Genomic DNA, 24,370 nt, shown 5'->3' on the forward strand with positions numbered 1-24,370 from the left:
GAGTCATTATACCAAGAGTAATTTTTATTTTAAAGGCTAAAAGTATAGCTCTTTTGAAATCTTAACCTAAGACAAGTTGTACCATTGCAACAAAATTTTAAAAATCAACCATCAAACTGAAGTATCCCCTTTTTAATGGGCCATTAAAATTGCAACAATTTTTTAACTATGGTCTATCAAATTATAACAATAATCTTTTGAAATCTTAGCCTAAGGCAACTTGTTCCATTGAAACGAAAACTTAAAAATCAACTATCAAATTAAAGTATCCCCTTTTTAATGGGGCATTAAAATTGCAACATTTTTTTAATTATGGTCTATCAAATCATAACAATAAATAATATCATGACAACATCACCATATAATTTTAAAATTAAACATTAATTGCTAATATTTTTTACTTTTAATCAAAATATCTTGATACTGCTCCGTAAATTGAATAAAAAATAAATAAATAAATAAAATAAAATAAAAAATTGTCCAAGGGTGGGGGAGGAGGGGGGCGGGGGTGGCAGCTCTATTGGTGATCGAAGTGATGTGAAGTTCTGCAAACTAAGAGATCCAAGGTTCAATCCCTCAATCATGACCTAGTCTACGGAGAGGAAGACAAGTCATATGCCCCTAAAGGTATAGTGGTAATGGCTAGAAATCGACCCCGTTCACATGAGTACGAGACTGACCCAGTTGTCGATTCCTTTAGGTTACCAAAAAAAGACACAGATTATTTCTCAAAGTTATTGTTGCATTGTGGATATTTGAAACAAATTGAATCTTCATAATTAAAACATATAATCCAACAAACATAGAAATGACTCATAAGTTCATGTAAGATCATGTGAAAGTTAAAATATATATTTCAATTTATCATGCAAACATCATTTACATAAAACTTCTTAGACAATTATTCAAATTCAATCATAGGTTCTGGCACACCATTAGTGTAACACCCTCCTCCCAATTTAACTGGTCCATCTGGGTAAACATGTGACGAGAGGTTACTATGATGTGACTCAACTCCCGATGTATAGTTAAGGAAGTGGAATTGACAAAACAAAACCATTATGACCTTCCACACATGCTACAAAACCTTTAGGAGTCAACCAACCTTTCTAGGTGACCAACCCCTGAGACAACTTGAAATTTCACTGATATGGACCCTCAGTCGCTCCCATGACAAGCCATGCATGCAACTGAGGCCTTCCAGTTGCTCCTACAACAAGGCATGCCAGCGACTGTGAAATTTTTCAGCCTTTTTTGAGCTAGCGACCCCGAATTTTGTGCCACTTTTTCAAGGCCAGGTCTCAGTCCAATGCTCATAACTTCATGAAACTTTCAAAAATGATAAATAACAATGGAATAAGGCTACTAATTCAATCATTGATACAAATACTCGATATAACCTCTATTAGCCATGACAAGCATTTCGTCAAACATGTCATAAATATAAAATCTACAGGTCATAAAAATGGATCTGAGCATTGGGGGGGGGAGTGGCAGCTCTATTGGTGATCAAAGTGATGTGAAGTTCTGCAAGCTAAGAGATCCAAGGTTCAATCGTTGATCGTGACCCAGTCTATGGAGAGGAAGACAAGTTGTAGGCCCCTAAAGGTATAACAGTAATGGCTAGAAATCAACCCCGTTCACATGAGTACGAGACTGACCCAGTTGTTGATTCCTTTAGGTTACCTGTAATGCCTTACTTAATCTTTTCATGCAAATTTTACTAAGTGTTTAAATGATCTTAAAATATTGACTTATAATTATCAAGAAATATTGGTACATACCTATATTGGTGAAATTATAAATTTATTACTGATATAAGTTTTGTTATTATTCAATTCCCAACTTACCTCCTCAAATTTACCTTTTGATAGGATATGGTTTCCTTCCATTTATTCCAATTTAAATATCCACATCTCCAAAATGTCCTCTCAAATTTATTTGGGATAAGACATGGTCCTCTCCAATTAATTACCAATTTATATATTCATCTCTCATCCCCAAAATATTTACTTGGGAGAAAACATGGTCCTCTCCAATTAATTACCAATTTATATATTCATCTCTCATCCCCAAAATATTTACTTGGGAGAAGACATGGTCCTCTCCAATTAATTACCCAATTTTATATTCATATCACATCCCCAAATGTCCTCTCATGTTTACTTGGGAGAAGAGAAGTCAAATGTAAGGATGAGGGAGTAGTTATGACATTAATGAGAGGTGGTTGAGGTGGAGAGGAGAAGGGGGGGCATAAAAGGGGAAGGATGAGGGGAGGAGGGGGGATCCTTGGTCTTGCTTTTGGTTTGGTTGTGGTTTTGGAGGATTGTTTTGAGAGTAAGGTAGGGAAGAGAGGAGGAAGAGAAGGAGAGTATTATTCATCTTGGACACACTACATCTAGTTGGACTTGGGCTCGGAGGGCTAGGGAACCTATGGAGGTTTCCTGGGCTAGGAATTACTTCCTAGTTGGCTGGGAGGTAAATCCAGTCGTTAGTCAGGAGGAGCATCCTAGCAGGATCAGGAGCTCAGGGGCATCTCAACCACGCTATCAGAACATGTATTCTTTTATTTAAAGATTACTCATGTAGGTGATTGAAATGAAATGCTCACTATTTAATTATTGGAAATTAATTTTGAATGGTAAATTGTCATCGATTAAATGTTTAGAAATAAATTATTTTTCGTTTATTTATATTTAGAAATAAAGAACTTAGTTCTGTTAGAGGAACCTGGATCGAGTCTTACACGTGGTATCAAAGCCAGGTTCAAAATCTGGACCTTGAAGCCTACCTAATAGAAAGAAAAAAAAAATATAGTCCGCCTCTTTGATTAATAAATTTGGGTTCTTCGATCCATCACCTTGATTAATAAATCTGGGGTGAATATGGATCTGGATATTCTTTTACTTCAAGTCATAAACAACCATATGAACCTCGGTTGCTGGATATGCTGCTCTCTAAGCACCAGTCTCGCTCGGCAAAGAATTAGAGTTACATACCCCAAGGGAGGGACTTGTTGACTTTGCAACTCCCCACTTGTTCAACGATGGAAACTCCCCACAAATATAGTAATATTAAAGTGGACACGTTTAAATTATCTTCTTATCCTGAATCATGGTCATGTCAATATAGTGGTTATTTTATTTTGTTTTTATGCTCTGGGGAAGGTAATGGCCGCTTCCTGCCACCCATTTATGTTGTTGGTTTTCGATATCGGTGTGCCATTTTTTTCGATATCAATCCCAATATCAATATCATACTTTTTACGACGGTGAAAATCGAGAGTATGCAACAATCCTAGTTTCTACCCAATCGTGAAAAAAAAAAAAAAATCTGAATGCCATGCTTTCCAGAGAGAGGGAACACGAAAGAAAAGCTTGGTGGCTCATGCCACCAATTCGAGAGAAGAGGATCGAAATATGGCTTCAGAAATTGACTTATCTGTATTCCGCTTTACTCTGGGAATACCGGGTTTTGACGAGCCCAATCTGCCTCGAGTCATTGCAATTGTATGTGGCCTTCTGTTGGGGTTAAATCATATTTTGTCCCAAAATTCAGCGACTCCAGCACAGTTAAGATCAGAAGCTGTGGGGCTTGTTCTGGCATCCATTGCTGTCTGCCTTCCATTTGCCGATAGACTCCTAAAATAGGACTTTCAAATCCAATACCACTGGATGACTCTACCTCGGTATAAGAACTCTTGGGGACAATCATTTAGGCGACCTGACTTGCTTGAATTTTACAGAAAAAGTGATTTTTTGGAAAGTAAATACTGTAAGCTGTTACAACGCATATGGATTGATGTTTAGAATCTGAGAACAACTTTTATATATGGCCAAACCAGGGTTTATATTTCTCCAGTCTGGCTGCTCTGGGAACCCTTGTCTATGTCACTGGTGGCAGCGATTTCATTAAAAAGAATCTCAAAACAGCTGAAAGATTTGACATTAAAAAGAATGGGTGGGAAACCCTTCCTGACATGATTAAGGCTAGGGATCTTTGTTCTGCCTTCATCTTGAATTCTAGGGTCTATGTTGTAGGAGGGTCATATGCAGCATTGCAGGAAGTTGGAGTAGTAGTGACACTAGATGGGCTATACCCATTTCCAAACGGATACGATCCAAGAGGGGTAACTGGGCTAGGAACAAGTGCAGGAATGTCTTGGGGGTTAGGGGATCGAAGCCCACCTGATGTTCTGGGAGACAACCCACTTGAAGGATTGTGGCGAAGAAACGTTAGACCTATTTTAATCTCCAGTTTTCTCATGCTCTGTCTTCTCTCATGGAGCTTGAAGGCTGACTTCCGAGAACCCACTTCAACTCTAGGCTTTGAAATATCTGGGCCTTGCTTGAAGTAGAGATCCACCCCTGCACTCATATTCCTCTGGGATTCTGCCTGCCATGTTGTGGCTCTCATCATACTTATCGTAGATTTTCTAGAGTTTGTGTTATGAATGAGCTGAACAATCAATAACATCTTCTTACAGAGAGTTGAAAGTTATATTATCTCAATAGTTCTTCATCCAAATAAAAATAACGTAGTTAAATTTGAGACCTGAGCTTTTCTTGCTGAAAATCAGATCAGAATCAATTAAGTTGTGGTGGGTCAAGTAGAGAGATAAACATGGATTGTCACAGACTAATGATTAAACAGATAAAATAACTTCATGGATGGCTGACAATTATGTAGTAGCAAAGGTAGTCAATTTGAGGCTAACGATCTCATAGAACTATGGTACTGGCTAGGGTATGTGGATATCCAATGTAGGAACTGAGAAAGGACTGCTTTGGGCGAAGAGAGGAGATTTCTAACATAGCAGATGTATATCATCAATGGGCTTTTGTGCCAGTGACAGTTAGACTATCGATCCTCATCTCTATCCTATTTTGTTTGACTCTGAATGACCCTAGCAATGAATTGAATCCTGATGGTGAAGTGCTACTTGCTTTCAAGTCACAAATCATTGATTCTGATGGTATTCTTAATCGATGAAAAAAAGAGGATCCAAATCCTTGTGGTTGGAAGGGTGTTACTTGTGATAATGTGTTGAAATGCATTGTTTACTTGAATCTTCCTTATCACAAACTTCATGGTTCTATATCACCTGAAATGGAAAAGCTGAGTCACTTAGAAAGGTTAGTGCTACATGACAACAATCTTTTGGCACCATTCCTCCAAACTTGGGAAATTGCACACAGCTGAGAGCTTTATATCTTTAGGAAAATTTTGAGTGGCATAATTCCTTCTGAGTTTGGAAAGCTTTCAGAGCTGAAGATTCTGTGAGTAAAATTTTTCGTTGAGCTCTTTGACCAATGATGAATACTTTCTATATCATCTATTGTACAATATGACAGTTTCAGAAAACATTTGTTGACAGTTTCAGAAAACATTTGTTGACATTTTTTTTTCTCATATAGTGTATTTCCCTTTCCAAACAAGATAAAGAAAGGATACCATGAGATATGAGCATAATGCAATGTCCAGTTTTAGTTTTCCACCATATGCAAAGCAATGTAAAAGATGGAACAAGTTATAGTAAAGAAGACTGGTACTCAGACTTTTGTTTAGAGAAGTTTCATTGAATAAACAAATCTGGATCCACTCTGCCAGTGGGCTTGACCTAGGTACTAGCAGTTCGTGTTTTATATAAATTTCGGAGGTCATCAGCAGGATCATTCAGGTAAGAGGCCTGTTTAGGTTTATGTAATTTTGTTTAAAACATAGATATATAGAATAGCAGATAACGGGATCTAGGATTGTTTTTTTTGGTGTTTCAATAAGGGAGAGCGTCAAGAGGGGTCTACCCTCTGTGAGGGGGGCTGCAAATGGTATATCTCTAGCTCTGCCCAAAGCGAGGTCGATTCAGAAAATGTTTAACAATTTGAAAATTATAATTTTGTGTGGTTTCGTAACCATACTTGTTTTCAGGGGCACCATAGGAGTAGGTAATTTGGGTGGCCAAGATATGGGGGATGGTGGAGCAAGCCAAAAGGTGGCAAAGGAGAATGTCAGGGCGCTAGAAGGGATTAGGAGGAAGGATGATCCTGATGGAGAGAATGAGACGAGGATGCAGATAGATGGTAATGCAACCTATCCTAAGGTAACTTATACTTTGGACCCCAGATCAGTGACTGGGATCAGTAAAGAATAACTTGGATTAAGGAAATCCTCAATTTCCCAGTTATGTGAATGGAAAACCTAGGATTTTGCTTGTCACTAGGTCCCAACCCAACCCATGTGATAGCTCAATTGGGGATCATTATTTTCTAAAGGGAATCAAGGACAAGTTTGATTACTGCAGGTTTCATGGCATTGAGATTGTCTATAACATGGCTCATTTGGATAAGGAGATGGTTGGTTATTGGGCCAAGTTGCCTCTACTCCAAAGGCTTATGATGTCACATCCAGAAGTGGAATGGATATGGTGGATGGACAATGATTCTATGTTCACTGATATGGGTTTTGAGTTGTCGTTGGATAAATACAAGAACTATAATTTTGTTCTCCATGGCTGGGAGAATTTGGTTTATGGCAAGCAGTCTTGGATCGGGTTGAATACTGGCAGCTTCCTTATTCAGAACTGTCAATGGTATTTAGATATATTGGATGCATGGGAACCAATGGGTCCAAAGGATAGGATCAAAGAAGAAGCAGGGAAGGTTTTGACTACTCATTTGGAGGGTAGACTGACATTTGAGGAAGATGATCAATCTGCCTTGATATATTTATTGATCTCTCAAAAAAAAAAAAACTTTGGGGTGACAAAGTGTTTCTGGAAAGCTCATATTTTCTTCATGGTTTTTGGGTTGTTGTGGTGGACAAGTACGAGGACATGATCCAGACCTACCATCTTGGACTTGGAGATGAAAGGTGGCCTTTTGTCACTCATTTTGTGGGGTGCAAACCTTGTGGTAACTACGAAGATTACCCTGTTGAGCGTTGTCTGAAGAGTATGGAAAGGGATTTCAATTTTGCAGACAACCAAATACTACAGATTCATGGTTTCAAGGACAAGAGTCTGAATATGCCAAAAGTCAAACGGACAGGGAATGAAACTGCATCACCTCTTGAAGTCAAAGATGAGTTCAACCTCTTACATCCCTCATTCATTGCTTCAAAGAACCTATAATGCATTTAATCATGCATTCATAGATATATTTGCAAATAGAGAAGCCTTTCTTTAGACATTTTCCAAACTTTGTAAGATGAATGCGGTGGTGGTAATATAATTTATTCATTTCTTTTGTTATATCATAAGGGAATATTTTTGTTCACAACATTGCAGTTTTGGATTCGAATACAATTTTTAAACGGTGACAGGTTTACTAGTCAGTCTGGGTCATATATAACATGAATATGCCCCTTCTCTATAAGCCTGAGTTGATTTGGTTTAGGAATGTTTTGTTAAGCTTTGCTTAATGTTGATTGAAGACTAACACTTAATCATTGTTTAGTTTTGTTTATCTTAAGCTGGAAATTTTTTATCCTTTTCAAGGCTAGGAATTCCCTAATGTGGGATCTAATACTATCACACAAGGACCAAAGTTTGATCTAACTGCAACGCTAAATATTATGATTAACTTTGACCACGGTTTAATTACTCCCAAGCCTTTGGCTGTAATAATGGGGGATCTGTTAATTGTTATTAATGACATGTAATTTTTGCACATTTTATCGAACTCTTTAGAGGTAAATTTGTTAGTGGATTGAAATGTTACTTGTTGACAGATCATATTTTAATATAGATGGGGATCCTAGATAAAGGATATGTGAACACCCTCTAGATTATGACACAATTACTAGCATTAATGAAAAGAAGTGGGCAAACTGTTGATCAGACATATATTTGACATGGTAGTTCTAGTATGGAAAATATAATCGAGTCATGATCTGATCGTTTTGGTGGATTTCAAACATATTGGATCTTTCTCAGCTGTAATTTGTTTAGGATGTTATATTGTCTTTTCTATTGCATTTCTTTTAAATGTTGAGTGGCATGTCATAAACCATGTTAATGTCATGTGTAATTTATTGTCTGTTAGCAACTAACTTCAATCATAGCAAAGGTTTTAATGTAAGATGTCTCACTAATGATTAAATATCGATCGTTGGATGTCAACACATGTTTTCTTGTTAATGTTAGACCTCTGCTAGCAATTGACTTTACAGTTGTGCAACCTACATTCTCTCTTTTTCTCTCTCTCCCTTAAATGCTTCCTTTAAACCCCAGAAGTGTCACAAGTGGCCCAATTATGTTAGGCACCATAAGCAGTCTGTTCTCATAGATGAGATTCACAAGAATTTTTTTTTGGCTAAGATGCTACGACAGGTAGGGTTCTTTCTTTTTCTTTTTTTTCAAACGTAGTGATTGCATTTGGCCTCAACTGTTTATTATTTGTTGTGGGTGCAAGTTTCTATTCATGGAGGATAGATAATTGCAGCTTGCTATTCAAGGAGGATACGTGTCAAAGCAGAGGTGATAAAGAGTTGATGATTTTGTTGATTTCTTCTTTAGTTACAAGTGTATTGCCTTATTCATCAGTTATGAATTCCAGAACAAGATAAATTAAATCTGGATTGATTCTTGGTACTTGCTAGAACAACATATTGTGTAGAAGTGGGACGTGATATTAGAGCTAATTAGGGGTGAAGATAAATTAATTTTGGTTTGTTTCTCCTTTAGTTACATGCAAAACATTTTGTTCAGGGCAGCGAGGCTTGAGTTCACAGTAATTTTGGATATCAATGAGCTAAATGTTGGTCATTCCTGTAGTTACAAGCACAAATTCTCTTTAGAAAGGTAGATGTCAAATAGGAATTGATTTGGGAATATGATGAACTTGTTTGGTCTGTTTCCTAATTCATCGAAGCTCATCTGAGTCATCTCCTGTTTCAGAGAAGGTGGCTTTGAGATCAGAGCCGATTGTGATTTGGATATCTGTTAAACTGGGTTTGGTTCATCCAATAACTGCAATAAAATCTTATCCATAAGGGCAGAATTAAAGTAGATCATTTTGAGATGGGGGTTAACCATTTTTTTTTTACTTAGACAGCTACCTATGCTAAGGTTCTATTTTACAGTTCCATGTTATTTATTTATGAACGCTATGTAATATTGATGCATTTAGTTGGACATGTGAAACTACTTATATGAATCATTAGATGGATTTGATATTGATGGTGGAAATGTTTGATGTAGGACCTAATGTATGACTTACTTGGCGATGAATTATCTAGTGCATGACTTATCAGAATTATTGTTGTTTCCTATGTGGCTCAAGTGGATATGATTTATTTAGTGAATGACTTAGTGAAATTATGATTTATTTCCAGTATGAACTACAAGATTGACACGTGGTACTAGACTTAATAACATGATGTTTAATATCATTTGTATATATATATATATATATATATATATATATATATATATATATATAGATATATATATTGTTGTTAAATAAATGCATGAATAAGAGCTAACCCGCAGATTGGAAAGAACGATATGATAGCCAAGATCTACTCTTCCATTGGGGAAAGGTCGAGACATCTCATGAGGAAAGGTATAATGTACATTGTTCTATTACATTTTGTATCTACGGGATATGCACTCTTATGACATGGGTAAAGTATGAATGACAGGTGACAAAACTACCTAACTGGATTATTTGATGACAAGTATCCAACCAGTGTTGTAGTGTGGTCCATATTAGGGCATTGACCCTAGTTGTGAGGAGGGGTGGAGGTATTTCCCACCATGTAACCTCCAAACCTAGAATCGTGGGAGGGCAGTGGTGGACACGCTCCCATAGACGTGTGATGACGATTGTCAGTTGCCTGCTGGGGAAGTTAGGTCGATATAGTCGACGCTTCCGCCATATTGGTTTTATCAGTGGTTAGATTGGTATAGTCGATGGCACCGTATATAGCAACAGAGGGTGGATAGGGTGGGAACGGAAGTAGGTCAGGAAGGATAGGAGGATATAGATCAATTGGAGACTCTTGATGGGATGCAATGTCATTGTCTGACTTATCAAAATTTACTACTATAACTCTCTCTCTATTTTGTTATGCCTTATTGCCAAAATGCTTCGAACTCCTTGTATCTTTTACACTCTAACTTCGGGACGAAGTTTTCTGAAGAAGGAGTGTATATAATACCCTACTCAATCTTATATTGACTTATAATTATCAAGAAATATTGGTACATACATATATTGGTGAAACTATAAATTTATTACTGATATAAGTTTTGTTATTATTCAATTCCCAACTTACCTCCTCAAATTTACCTTTTGATAGGATATGGTTTCCTTCCATTTATTCCAATTTAAATATCCACATCCCCAAAATGTCCTCTCAGATTTACTTGGGATAAGACATGGTCCTCTCCAATTAATTACCAATTTATATATTCATCTCTCATCCCTAAAATATTTACTTGGGAGAAGACATGGTCCTCTCCAATTAATTACCAATTTATATATTCATCTCTCATCTCCAAAATATTTACTTGGGAGAAGACATGGCCCTCTCCAATTAATTACCAATTTATATATTCATCTCTCATCCCCAAAAAATTTACTTGAGAGAAGACATGGTCATCTCCATTTAATTATCCAATTTTATATTCATATCACATCCCCAAATGTCCTCTCATGTTTAATTGGGAAAAGAGAAGTCAAATGTAAGGATGAGTGAGTAGTTATGACATTAATGAGAGGTGGTTGAGGTGGAGAGGAGAAGGGGGGACATAAAAGGGGAAGGATGAGGAGAGGAGGGGGGATCCTTGGTCTTGCTTTTGGTTTGGTTGTGGTTTTGGAGGATTGTTTTGAGAGTAAGGTAAGGAAGAGAGGAGGAAGAGAAGGAGAGTATTATTCATCTTGGACACACTACATTTGGTTGGACTTGGGCTCAAAGGGATAGGGAACCTGTGGAGGTTTCCTGAGCTAGGAATTACTTCCTAGTTGGCTGGGAGGTAAATCCAGTCGTTAGTCAGGAGGAGCATCCCAGCAGGATCAGGAGCTCAGGGGCATCTCAACCACGCTATCAGAACATGTATTCTTCTATTTAAAGATTACTCATGTAGGTGATTGAAATGAAATGATCACTATTTAATTATTGGAATTGGAAATAAATTTTGAATGGTAAATTGTCATCGATTAAATGTTTAGAAATAAATTATTTTATGTTTATTTGTATTTATAAATAAAGAACTTAGTTCTGTTAGAGGAACCTAGACCGAGTCTTACATTACCAAAAAAAGAAACATAAATTATTTCTCAAAGTTATTGTTGCATTGTGGATATTTGAAACAAATTAAATCTTCATAATTAAAACATATAATCCAACAAACATAGAAATGAATCATAACTTCCTATAAGATTACGTGCAAGTTAAAATATATATTTCAATTTACCACGCAAACATCATTTACATAAAATGTCGTAGACAATTATTCAAATTCAATCATAGGTTCTGGCACACCATCATTGTAACACCCTCCTCCCAATTTAACTAGTCCGTCGGGGTAAACATGTGACGAGAGGTTACTATGATGTGACTCAAATCCCCATGTATAGTTAAGGAAGTGGAACTGACAAAACAAAACCATTATGACCTTCCACACATGCTAGAAAACCTTAAGGAGCCAACCAACCCTTCCAGGTGACCAACCCCTGAGACAACTTGAAATTTCACTAATTTGTACCCTTAGTCACTCCGATGACAAGCCATGCATGCAATTGAGGCCTTCCAGTTTCTCTTACAACAAGGCATGCCAGCGATCGTGGAATTTTTCAACCTGTTCTAAGTCAACGACCCGGATTTTGTGCCACTTTTTCAAGGCCAAGGCTCAGGCCATTGCTCAGAACTTCATGAAACGTTCAAAAATGATAAATAACAATGGAATAACGCTACTAATTCAATCATTTGTACAAATACTTGATATGACCCCTACTAGCCATGACAAGCATTTCATCAAACATGTCATCAATATAAAATCTACAAGTCATAAAAATGGATCTGAGCATAGGGGTCTTATACTTATCTAAGATTCATAAGGAAGCATTGATGCCTTATCACAATAGTTGCATTGTCATCTATTAGGTCATATATTCATTGTTCATTTGTGTGCTAATCAAAACATGATGAGAGCCATACATCAAGACTGTCATAAAACATCCTCTTAACCAACATATATTCAACAAAAATAACAAAGATATAACAACCATAAAACCACATATAAACAAGTATATTTACCCATCGAATACAAGAGGAAATGAGATCTTATTAACATATGAAAAATGCAACCAAGTTTGGACTTCCACATACCACCCGACCATAGATTGGCTTAACCAAATCTTTCTTTCATCCAATCACCCCCGTGCCATATTCCAAGCATGAATGTGGGATCTCATGGAACAAATCAAACAAAATCAAACGAGGACTTACAGAGGCCAAGTCACCTCAACCCTCAACCAATGATTTCACCTCACGGTCGGACATCACTAACCATCAATAGATTGGTCTCTACCTAAGCTGTCTAGGGCTCCAGAGCGTTTGTTCCAACCAAGGCTTCCAGGACTAGTAACTCAACCCACAACTGTTGTCGGTCTTCCAAAGCGTTTGTCCAACCAGGGCTTCTAGGACTAGTAACTCAACCCACCAAGGGCTTCCAGAGCTTTTTTCCAATCAAGGCTTCCAGGACTAGTAACTCAACCCAAGTTGTTATAGGGATTCTAGAGCGTTTGTACAACCAAGGCTTCTAGGAACTCGTAACTCAACCCACAACCATAAGGAACATGGGAACCAACTAGGAAACAAAAGGAAATACACCCACAACACCATGCTTATCCAGGAAATGGAAAGGCTAGGCAAATTCACCGTCAATCTGGGCTATCCTCTGTGACAATGATAAATCATAACGAAGAAACCACATGCATATGCCATGCATGCCAAAGCTAGCAAGGAAATCATACGTGCAACTTAGTACCTGCAAGAAAAACTCATTGTAGTTGTTTATACCGATGTCCTCTTGCGCTTTCCTTCTCTTCCTTTTCCTTCTTACTCCTAATCCCAAGTATGCCACACTCCTCCAAGAGTGCTCTAATAAAAATCTAAGTGTCCAAGAGTATGAGAGAGAGAGAGAGAGTAGAAAATGAGAGCTCCAAAACTGAACTGACAAAAAAATAACATTGAAAAAAGCCATGAATTGATCCTCAAAATCATTTTTATCATTGAGGCCTCTATTTTCTTCATTTTCCTTTATTTTTCCTTCAATTTCCCTCTCGTGCAAACCTGTGACCTTTCACCTTCCTTTTCCCCTATTTTCCATTATTTTTATAAATAAAATGCCAATTAATACCACTTTGCCTTTGCCAATTTCCTTAGCCATAATAAACCAAAATGAACACCCACTAGGATGTTTTTCCCACCATTCAGATTGGAATATGTGTCCCATGACCTTGGTATTATATTTTTTTACATGAATTTTTAACCGAGGTTGTTATAGAACCCTCCCCCTTGGGGGAACACCGTCCTCTATGTTGAATGACACCTATAAAACAACAACCATTGAAAACAAAACATACTACCTGTGGAGCTTTATAGCACAACTCGTCGCAGTATTTAATGATCATTGTTGAAGATATGACAATTATATTTTTTACTAGGGCTTTATAACACAACTTATTACAATATTTACAATAATAACCACATATATACTCATACACATTTGCTTCAACCAACAAATAATCATACTCTCTATGGAACTTTATAAATCTAGCTTGATACGATATGTTATCACAGGTATATTTGAGTATCAAGAAATCTGAAATTTTTTGTTGTAGTAGATGACACTCCTTAAATATGGTAAAACCCTCATTTTTGCCTATACTATGTTTAACTAATAGTTTCAGCATTATGCATAGTTGAATAAGCTATTAGAAGTGATAAGGAGACACAAGAAATCATAAAAAATAAAAAACTCAAAAATTTCATAGTTTTGTAGCAACTCCCCATAGTTAAGCTGGATATTTGCTACGAAATTGTTGTAGCTTTTCATGGAGGAGAATGCAAGTAAAAATCTCAGCTAAGGGAGTTCTAATGGCATGTGTTTAGCTAAAAAACATCAATGAAGACCTCAAAACTTTCAGAAAGATCATAATGGTAGTAGAAGGGTGTTTTTTGTAACTTGCTACCAATTTTTGCTACGGAAATTCTGGAAATGATTGTTTTAGTAGTCAACTTCAAGCTCACTTTCTGACCAAATGGAAAGGAATTTTGGAAATCTGAAGGAAGTTTTTGTTCAGCACGAGCTCATCTACAAAAGCCTCTCTCATTTTTTATATAGCTATCATATGCACATTTATCTTTGACGCCTATTTTACATAATTTTTCCTAGCTAAATTTGTTGCATAAATTTTGAAATTCAACTTGGTGGAGGTTCAGCTCCAAATTGATTTGGATAATGAAGATTGATTAATATTATCTCAAATCCCATAATTTACTCTTCAGTTTCCTCATTTTTAGTGGGTCAAAAATCAAATCCTAGATAATAGGATATGGACATATTTTTCAAATATTTTATTCCTGAAGTATTGTAATAGGACTCTATCTTCAACAAAGGATGGATTTCGACTCCCCATACTAGGATTTGATATTTGGGAAGTCAAGAGGTGGCAGCATGAGACAACCAATAGTTTGAAGACTTCTTTTTCAAATAGGATTTGTCAAGTATACTTAACATTCCAGACTTTTATGAATGACAACTCAACTCAGCTAGATTATGTGGAAGCATAGTGTTAAGATATGTGTCAAGTATTGCTCAGTAGTTGATTTGTATTAGGAATTGGATTTTAAACCTCTCATTGTATATATTCATAGGGATAGATGAGAAAAATGGGATCGATAATGTGAGAAGCTGACTCTATGTAAACTTTTGATCCAGCTAATATATATTGCAACAACTCTGTTTTTATACTTGAGACTCATGTTATGGCTTTATGTGTTCTTATCATGTTTTCTATGTTGTTATCAGTGTTCATAATATTTTGATTACTTGGAATTCATGTCAAGTGCTCCAACTTCCTTCATTTGCTATGTATGATTGTGAATGTTTATTTGACATCAGTGTTAAAGCCAAAAATGCCTCAATTTCCATTAAACACTTTTGTTTTCCAATGATTTTCTTTTATTTGACTCCATGCCCAATGGTGGCAGCCATCACATTCTCCTTCACCTATAAAACTACATAAAAATAAATCAGAGTTAGCCATATGTAGTTTTGAGTTGATTAAAGTGAATTTGATAAGTGTTCTAAGAGAGCCCTCTTAGATTGGAAGGGCTAACTACCAGTCAAAGTGGTTTGAAATAGTTATGCTAGGTTGAAGGTTGACACAGCCCAACCTATTCTAGCCAAGTGATAACACAATATTTATAATAACATATACATATATACATATGCACATTTTCTCAACCAACAAATAAAAGGATACAATGCTTGTATCAACAACAAGGGAATCCAGAGGCTCACACCTCCACCCTAAAAGTAGTACCAGGATTCACCTCCTTCCCAGGAAGTCTAGAATCCACTTCCAAAGTCAAATCTGCATCCAATTTCTAGCGCTACAATCCTCGCTCCACTTATCCTCTTAGTGAACAGTTATTGTCTCATTGTTTCATGGCACACTCCCAATGTGCATCTGATTCCATCTGGCAATGCTAATGACCAAAATAAATCCATCCTTGTCCTTCCCTTCTATACTACACAATCCCTCTAGCAATCCGGTCACCCCCTTCTGTGTAGTCACACACCTTCCAAGTTCCACGAGCATCCCCTTCTCTGCTACACAGTCCTTTAGGCAACCCCTCCCTTGGCAAGGTTTCCTTGCATTGGAAGGTCCAAAAACCAAGGAATATACCTGCCTCAAAACCATCATACCGGTCATAGCATGCTCATGGCAGCCAATGGACACTATTAGGTACCAGTGTCCCATAATGGCCTTGCTCCTGAAGTGCTTTACCAACATACTGTTGCATGTTCCAATTCCTTTTACTAACGCTGCTAATTCTTGCAGTCAGTTTCAACCACCCAGCCCAAGCATTTTCCATGCTTTCCTGTACCAAGCACATAATTTCCATTAGACTCAAAATGAATTGAAATAAATTCACACCATAACTCATTGGTGGCTCGTCAATAAGATACACCTGCAATTTTGTCTACTTACTGTCACAACAAGTCAAACTAGTTGTTTGATCAAATCATCATGTATAAACTTATCACATTTGGTTAGCTCAAAATAAAACCATCATATATCAAAATCACAAATCGCGTGCAATCATCATAAACCATAATCATAGATCACATGTAACCATCGTTAATAAGAGTCATAGATCACGTGCATAATTAAAACTGAAATAAAACATTGATACTTATCCTTTAATTGGTCCTTGCTTCTGCCTCTGTTCTTGTCCTTTCCATACATACATTGGATTGTTTAGCATACCCAACAAGCACCTAGTGCCTTCTCTTCAACCACGTACACATACACATAGTGTACACCACTCACATACAACCACACACGACATAGCACACCATACAATACATGCACCTACACCTGACATACAACACATACACCTACACACAACGTACAACACAACGAATACACCTGCACCCGGTGTATGACACAACACATACACCTACACTCGGTGTACAACAAAACACAATACACATGTCACGATACCACGACTACGCAATGCGCATACACAGTACCACATGTACACAAAACAACATGTACAACATGCACAAAATATCACATGTACAACATGTACACAACACCACCTGCACAATCATGTACACATCACCACATGTACACGACACCACTTGCACAATGTGTACACAACACCACATGTACACAACACCACATGCACGACATGTACACAACTCCACATGTACATAGCACCACATGCACGACATGTACACAACACCACCTGCAGACAACACCCCATGTACAACATGTACATGACACTGATGAGCCTCATCATTGGGTAATTATATGGGCTTTAATTGGCCTTAATTCACCTCCTAGCATAGTCAAAGAAACTATTCTCACAACTTATTGCATACTTTTGATTATATTTTGTTTATGAGATGAGTTAGAGTTGGATATTTTGCTTTGTGGTCTAATGTGCATGTAATGTAGGAATAAAGGATAAAAGCAAGGAAAAATGCAGGAATAAAGGATAAAAACAAGGAATTGTGGCAAAGAATTTGGTCAAAACTCGAATGGGACAAGGGAGAGGAATTATAGGAGGTAAATCCTCCTCATTTATTACCCTCCATTCGAATATTCCTCCATCAGCTCGGAGTGCAAACAAACAAATCATGAGGACTAAAAGACAGCCGAGTAAGTGAAAGTGACAGAAACCGGTTTACCTTGAGTGGGGAGCCAAGCCTCCCTAAGGGGAAGGAAGTCGTTGGAGACTTCAGATGTATAAGTAGAGAGGCGTAGGACCTCAGTAGGATGATTTTTATTGTAAAACTCTGCTTTATCTTTGAGCTACAAGACTTGTGATAGTTTGTTATGTAGTCCATGGTTTTGATAATGAGAATGAGTTTCGTTTTGAGCCAGCTTCGAGTTAACTCAGAGGGCTGAAGCTCTTGGGTTAGGGCCTAATCCGAGCTGCCAAAGCTCCTCTTTACTGTACATGTATGCTAGCATATATTTATGGTTCTGTTCATTTGCTTAAGTAGCTTCCTAGTTTTCTGTTCATTTGCTTAAGTAGCTACATTTTCATTACAGCGGTATAGCGTAGATGATTTATGGTTTTTCTGTTCATTTGCTTAAGTAGCTGCAGTTTCATTACAACAATATAGCGTAGATGATTTATGTTTTTTCTGTTCATTTGCTTAAATAGATGCATTTTCATTACAGTGGCGTAGATTAGATCGGTTGTGCTTAAGTTTACTTCCATTTGTGCCTTCTTTCAGTTCACAGGGTAGCTAGAGGAAAAAGATCACCATAAGGTTGTGCGCAGGTGTCTTGACCTCATCTCCTCCCTCAGGAAGAGACCCTTCAGCAACCCAAAAAACACAGGTTTCTGGTTCTCACATGAGCTATGGAGTTTGTAGTTTGATGCAGTTACTTGTCCACCCTCACTGGTTTTTTTGTCGTTTTTTCATTTGAAACCGCCTTCAGCACGTTCTTCATGCATCGTTTCATTACCATCTGATCCATAACAAACCTTCCCAATCACCGTCTGATTCATTTGTTTATCCAACTGCCACCTCGCGTGAAGTCTTCCACTTACTTTATGCGCTTTAAGTCCCCACCGTCGATCTACCTCGCCTGATTCGACGGTTATCACGTCACCTCAACACTTTATGCGCTTTAAACCCCCACCGTCGATCTGCCTCACCTGATCCTACGGCTATCGCACAATCTTGTGCGAACTCTTGCATGTCTGTTATTTGCCTGAGAGCACGCGAGAAAAGTGGTTTTCTTGTGCTACGTGTCGCTCAGTTAGGCTAATCGCATAAAATTTCAAAATACATCTTACAGCTTTGAGGGCACACGATAACCTACTTATTGCCTTCAAAAACCCACTCCATCATTTCCACATGTTTTCTTTACCCTTCTGTAATCTCCACCGTCGATCTGCCTCGCTTGATTTGACAGCTATAGCGTCACCCGATCTCCAACTAGCTTGGCCAATCTCCACCGTTGATCTATCTAGCCTGATCCGACAGCTATCACGTAATCTCGCGCAGATTCTTGCACGACCATTATTCGCCCGAGAGCACGCGAGAATAGTAGTTTTCTCGTGCTATGTGTCACGCAGTTCGGCTAATCGCATGAAATTTCAAATACAGCTTATAGCCTTGAGGGCGCGCGAGGAACTACTTACCGCCTTCGAAACCCGCTCGATCATTTCCGCACGTTTCTTTTTCCCGTGATATGATCTCCGCCATCCATCCTCCGATTAATCCTGTCTATCCATCTTTTAACTTAATCTTCACGATAAGATCTTTGTCGTTCATCCTGTGCGTTCATCTAGTTCGCCCATCTATCCACTTAACCTCCACGATAAGACCTCAGCCGTTCATCTTGTGCGTTCACCCTGTTCATCCATCTAGTCACTTAAGCCTTCGCGATAAGATCTCCACCATTCATCTTCTGTTCGTTGGCTGATCCAATGGTTCTTATGCACTACTGCTTCCTTACGTCCTCCTTTCACTGATTTCGACCTCCGATTGCTCTTTCGCTTGAAAACCGATTTAGCTTAAGTTTCTTTGCTTACACCTTAGTATAGTTTGATGCTCTTTACCTCTGCAACTTAGATAGTAGCATTAGGTTAGTGATTGATTTAGCAATTTTTCTTAGCATAGCTGTTTAATTGGTTAATTAGGTTATGGTGTGATTTAGCATTACATGTTGTTTTCTTCATTACTGCAGTAGAGTAGCTCTCTGTTAGAATAGATTTTCTCTTCTTCCATCAAAGAATTAAGCTTTTTATGACCCTATAGAAGTGTGGTTTGGAACCCTTGGGGTCTCTTGCCAGATGAGCAGTGAAAACAGGCAGTACCTTCACTTTTACTTGTGCAGATAGCACTGTCACCTCCAAGTTTGTACGAACCCTGGGTTGATAAGTAAAGCTGGTAGCCTTGGGAGTTGCAACATTCTTGTTGCAATACCTAGGCTCATCAGACACCACATGTACATAGCACCACATGCACAACATGGACATAACACCACTTGCACACAACACCCCATGTACAACATGTACACGATACCACATGCACACAACACCACTTGTACAATCATACAAGCAACACCACATGTACATAGCACCATATGTATAACATGCACACCACGCCATATGTACACAACACCGCATATGCAACATGCACAAAGCACCATATGTACACAACACCACATATACAACATGTGCACAACACCATATGTACACAACACCACATATCCAACATGTGCACATCACCATATGTACACAACACCGCATATCCAACAAGTGCACAACACCATCTGTACACAACACTGCATAGACAACATGTACACAACACCATCTATACGTAGCATTGAATAAACAACATGTACACAACACCATATATACCCAACACTGCATGTGGACAACATCACAAGTGTAACATGTACAAATATATACAATAGTAGTATTGCACATCGGTAGACCACACACTGACTCTACCAACCAACCTTGCTTCTAGTGTCTTTCCATTATCCATGCTTGTCCCAACATGTCGCAGATCATAATTCTTTCATTCCGTTGATGTATCCCTTAGCATTACCTATCCATAACATAAACATAAACATAGTATAAGCATATAATATCAATTCATATCCACATGATACTGACCTTGTAGATATGTCAAGGTTACACTTCCCACTTGATTCCTCATAAACCAGGAACCTCTTCATGCCATTCACCTACATAATCAATCATTCCTCCACACGAATGATTCCTGATGACCCTGTCAAACAACATATATATATATCATGATCCATGACGACCCTGTTAGGCAACTGCATACATACATATATGCATATATAAACATCAACATAATAATAGTCACAACACAATTACCAGATATCGTAAGGTCTATGTTAAGAGAACTCTCTTTATCCGTGCAACGCATGCACAACATCGAGAAAAACATTTCCCAACATAGCTAAGGCATGTAACGCCTCAAGTCAATTTACTTTACCTTTCCTATTACCTTTCTCATAATTGTTTTGCCATCGTTCATTTATCCCAATGGACCCAATCAACTCAACCGGTTGTCATACTCTTGCCTTCAACTGCCCTTATATATGCAACAACTTCATCCAGGTCTTACATTACTTTTTAGATACCACACATCTCTCCCTGAGTTCCATCAAATTCCTCCCTCCCCAACCAATTCCCAAGACCCCAAAAACATGAAAGGCAAGAACAAAAACAAACAATAAGAAACCAAGAAAAACAATACAATACAACACCACAAACAAAGTGGCATGATCATGCACTAGGCGCAATCAAAACCACAAATCAAGCACAACAAATCACAAAAGACCAAAAGCACAAGACTAGCAACAAAGACCATGACTCAATCCCCATGGTTCCCAGTGCTTCCAAAGGAAATCTCAACCTGAGCCTTCCCAAGATTTCATGGAAGTCTCTTTGCCATGCAATTCCCTGTATCATACTGCCATAAACACATAAATATCAATGTATAAATAAATATAACAATATATTGGTTACATTACCTTGTTGTACCCAACACGTTGACCTGTAACTGAACTCGTACATATATCATCTCTCAAGGGACTCCATTCCCTTGAGAAATCCAACTATAACTAGGAAACCATATGTTATACCTGTCAAATACATGTTCATGAATATAGCACATATCCACATAATGTTAGATAAAATCAAGGTTAAGAAGACTTCTTGTATGCAAAGGACTCATTTGTTTGGAATTGCGGTTTCCAAACATAGCCAAAGGAATTCTCACCCAACTCCTTTCTTTTACCTTTTACCTTGGTACAGTTGAATCTTATTATGCACTATCATATCACCCAATTGTTAGTTATATAAACAAATCAACTATTACCTTGTCATCGTAATACCAAGCATGTTGTCCTGTAAGTGTTTACACATGTCAACCACATGTTCCAAGGATCAAAACATCATGTCTATTAATTAAAATCAACCTTTTCCAATACTAACAACCATGCCATAATTAACTAACAATCATCACTCATACTACTACAACTAGCACCTACTTGCACTCATATACATATCAGTTGTCTTAGCACATGTGTTAGTACAATCATCTTAAAACAAGATCATTCATTCGTGCAATCTTACAGACACATACTCATATCATGCAATTAATCAAACATTCAAATAACTTGTAAACACACCATGTTAAATAAACCATATAGACAACAAATTCCACTCATACCTCAATATATCTCATGGGAGGCTATCACATATGCACAATCAGTGCAGATTAGTATGACACAATATCACAAGTATATTGACTCATACTTGAATATCATGACCACAATCATCTGCATAGACCAATCTAGATTAACATGATATATATAACATCAAGATCTCAAATGCAATGAGCATACTCATCATGCATATGACCACAATGCATACAACAACAAGTTACTATCCTTCATGACTAACTGACGCATGTGCATATAACCACACTGATTAACTAGCATCTATCATGCATGTAACCATAACAACAATAGAATGGCATGCATGTACATAAATCTAATGTGTATAACAACCATTAACCAACATACCTGCATACCCAACATACAAACTTGTACAATGATCTGCTCTTACCCCGACGTTCAGTGTTGCAACATCACTCTAATAATCTGCATCTCCTGCTCTATCTCAACCAACACATCAGTCTCATAACATACCAACAACATCATGATGACATAAATGTATACAATTACCTCACAATGCATGCATAACAACATATAGACACTGCCATGCATAACCAATGCATATACAACCAACATGCATTCATGACAAACACATCACCAACTTTAACAAGGCGACACAACTACAACCATGACCACTACCACACATAGACAACAAGCACATATACCACAGGCATGAGGAACACATATGCAATCTGACATGTATGCATAACAAGCACATTCTGACCATATAGTCCAAAGGATGAACCATGCTCTGATACCACTCTGTAACACCCTCCTCTCACATTTACCCAAGTTAATTGGCCCGCCACAATAAACATGTGACAAGAGGCTACTATGATGTGATTCAACTCCCCATGTATAGTTAAGGAAGTGGAATCAACAAAACAAAACCATTCTAACCTTCTGCACATGCTACAGAACCTTCGAGAGCCAACCAACCCTTCCAGGTGACTAACCCTTGAGACAACATGAAATTTCACTGATATAGACCCTCAGTCGCTCCCATGACAATCCATGCACGTGACTGAGGCCTTCCATTCGCTCCCACAGCAAGTCATGTGTAACAACCCTTGTGAAAATCCCATGTAAAAATATATAAATGCCACGGATGATGGGACACATATTCCAAGCTGAATGGTGGGCAGGACATCCTAGTGGGTGTTCATTTGGTTGTTTATGGTTAAGGAAATTGGAAAAGTCAATGGCTAAGGCATTAAAGAGGCAAAAAATTATTTTGGCACATTTATTTATGAAAATAATGGAAATTAGGAGAAAAAGGAGGTGAAAGGTCATAGGTTGCATGTGAGAAGGAAAATGAAGGAAAATAATGGAAAATGAAGAAAAGATAGGCCTCATACATAAAAATGCTTATGAGGATTAGTTGGCAAGCTTCTCCCTTTCAGAGTGAACCTTTTGTTAGTTCAGTTTTGGAGTTCTCTCATTATTCTCTCTCTCCTTCATACTCTTGGATACTTAGAATTTTCTTGGAGCACTCTTGGAGAGTGTGGCATACTTGGAGTTTTGAAGCAAGAAGGCAAAGGAAGAGTAGGAAAGCGCAAGAGGGCATTAGGATCAACAACTACATCAGATTTTCTTGTAGGTACCAAGTTGCATGTATGTTTTCCTCACTATTTTTGGCATGCATGGCACATGCATGTGGTTTCTTGGTTGTGATCTAACATTGGCATGAAGGATTGCCTGGATCGAAATTGGATTGCCTAGCCTTTCCATTTCTTGGATAACCATGGTGATTGTGGGTTTACTTTCATTTATTTGTTTTGGTTGGTTCTCGTGTTTCCTTAGCTTGGGTTGAGTTATTAGTCTTGGAAGCCCTGGTTGAACAAATGCTCTAGAAGCCCTGTAACAACTTGGGTTGAGTTACTAGTCCTAGAAGCCCTGGTTGGACAAATAGTCTGGAAGCCCTGTAACAACTTGGGTTGAGTTACTAGTCCTCGAAGCCCTGGTTAGACAAATGCTTTGGAAGCCCTTGGTGGGTTGAGTTACTAGTCCTGGAAGCCTTTGTTAGACAAACGCTCTGGAAGCCCTGTATAAGTTGTGGGTTGAGTTACTAGTTCTAGAAGCCTTGGTTGGAAAAATGCTCTGGAAGCCATGTATAAGCTGTGGGTTGAGTTACTAGTTCTGGAAGGCTTGGTTCGACAAACACTTTGGAAGACTTTTTGGTGATGTTCGACCGTGAGGTGGAATCACTGTTTGATGGGTTGAGGTGGGTGGCCTTTGGAAGCGCTGGATGAGTTTTGATTGATGTGTTCTTTGAGATCCAATATTCATGCTTGGAATATGGCACAGGGGTGAATGGCTGAAGAGAAATTTGGCTCAGACATTCTACGGTTGGATGGAATGTGGTAGTCCCATCTCTG

The 24,370-nt window shown here is 38.0% G+C and overlaps 1 pseudogene; it reads left to right on the forward strand.

The window, feature by feature from the left end:
- Positions 1–3,419: 3,419 nt before the first annotated feature.
- On the forward strand, positions 3,420–7,129 carry LOC149142913 (putative xyloglucan 6-xylosyltransferase 5 pseudogene; annotated as a pseudogene).
- The last annotated feature ends 17,241 nt before the right edge of the window (positions 7,130–24,370 follow it).

Source organism: Pinus tabuliformis, chromosome X (assembly GCF_031772625.1).
Source record: "Pinus tabuliformis cultivar Carrire ecotype Pingquan chromosome X, CPIR1, whole genome shotgun sequence".
In the NCBI taxonomy this organism is placed as follows: Eukaryota; Viridiplantae; Streptophyta; class Pinopsida; order Pinales; family Pinaceae; genus Pinus; species Pinus tabuliformis.